The sequence below is a fragment of the Austrofundulus limnaeus genome, unplaced genomic scaffold (assembly GCF_001266775.1).
Source record: "Austrofundulus limnaeus strain Quisiro unplaced genomic scaffold, Austrofundulus_limnaeus-1.0 Scaffold634, whole genome shotgun sequence".
NCBI lineage: Eukaryota > Metazoa > Chordata > Actinopteri > Cyprinodontiformes > Rivulidae > Austrofundulus > Austrofundulus limnaeus.
Window position 1 is genome coordinate 197,540 of NW_013953036.1, and position 1,735 is coordinate 199,274.

Consider the following 1,735-nt stretch of genomic DNA (forward strand, 5'->3'; position numbering starts at 1 on the left):
GATAAGAAATTCCTTACTGTAAAATTTATATTGTTAATGTTGATAGTGTTCGATAGAAAATAGTGTCACTAGCGCCCCCTTCATTTCCGGAATGCAATAGTCCCATTTCCATATAAGGTATGGGACTGACGGAAAGGTCGGTCACCGCCCCGTTCTGCATGCTGCAGCGAAGTGTACTTGGGTGAGAGTGGGCGAGGCTGGAGCAATGGCAGACAAGAGGAAGAAAACGGATGACAAGACAGAAAACTAGAATAAAACATTAATACAGACACCAATCATTACAGATGTAACGTTAATGTTACCAGCTACCTCGTTCAACCTCAGTATAAGCTGTTTAGATACCTACATTTAGTTATCCCAACTTATTCTGTTGTGGATCAGAATTAAAGGCATGCCATATATGGTCAAATCACTGTAATTGTGCACTGCCTCTGTCTAAAATAAAAAGTAAACAAAATACAACGAGAAACCTGATCACGTTAGCGCACGGCCTGTTGAGTCTGCTGATTTGGTGTTTTTCCTGATATTTGTGATTTTTTTTTATTTACCTGCTGGATGTGCTCATGTTTGTATTTAGTAATATTCATGATTGTTTCTATTTTAAAATTATGGAAGCCCATTTCCGCCACCCTGATAAAAAAAATTAAACTTGTATCTCATAATTATTAGCTGTCTCATAATTTTGAGATAGCTAAGTCATAATTATGAGATAAAAGTTTTTTTTGTTTTGTCTTCAAAGTGGCGGATATGAGCTTCCATTTTAGAACACGATGTAGAGCATGATTATTTGTTATGTAGAAATATGGAAATCGTAATAACATTGGACCTCATGCAAGAACCGTTCAAATGAACAGATTTGTTCTTAAGTTGTGCGTACGAGTGATTTAGGAGAATTTGTGGCATTCACCAATTTTTTTTGTATTCTAAGATTTTCTTCAGATATGAACAAAATTCACGAGTGGTCCAGACCTGTCGTATATTTTATGAGCAGTCAGTCTGCTGTTATCTGAGGCATTTTGGTGTTCTCGCCCCCTGCCTCCCAGACTGGGCACTGCACTAATCACCCACACCTGCACCGAGTTGGCTCATCACCTCCAGGCTTTATAAGGCAGTGCTGGAGTTCATCTCGTCGCTGAAACATCGCTTTTGTTTGGTATGAGCTCAGCCTGCTACCTGTTGTCCTCCTGAAGAAATGATCTTACCTGTGTTCTTGTGACTTACCTGTTTTCAGAAGCGATCTCCAGCACGTTTACCTTCTGCCTTGGAACCCGAGCCAACTCACCAGGATCTCATGCGCTGCCTCCCACGCGACACTGTAAATAAATCTGCACCTGTAAATACTCACCTGTGGATACTCACCTGTTGGACCTCCTCCTCCAAGTTTCATCTCCTTCTCCAACCCGTAAGCCATCTCTTCAACTGCTTACCTGTCAAAAACCAATACTGGAAAATCTGCCCATTTCTCATCTCTGTAAAAACTCTGTTTCAGATCCCGTCCCCAGTTCCCGGCACCTGTATAAATAAAATCTCTTGCCTTTTGTATTCATCGTTTCCGTCTCTGTTTGTCAATAGTATTTGCACACAATGGGCCTCATGCAAGAACATGTTTGTATTTTTATCCTAAATTTCTCTTACTTTTGTTCGTACAAAGGGTTCGTACGAACATGTCACGTCAGATTCAACAAACACTTCTATCTTCAGGAAAAGTGCGTAATGAGCTGAAATTACACCTGTT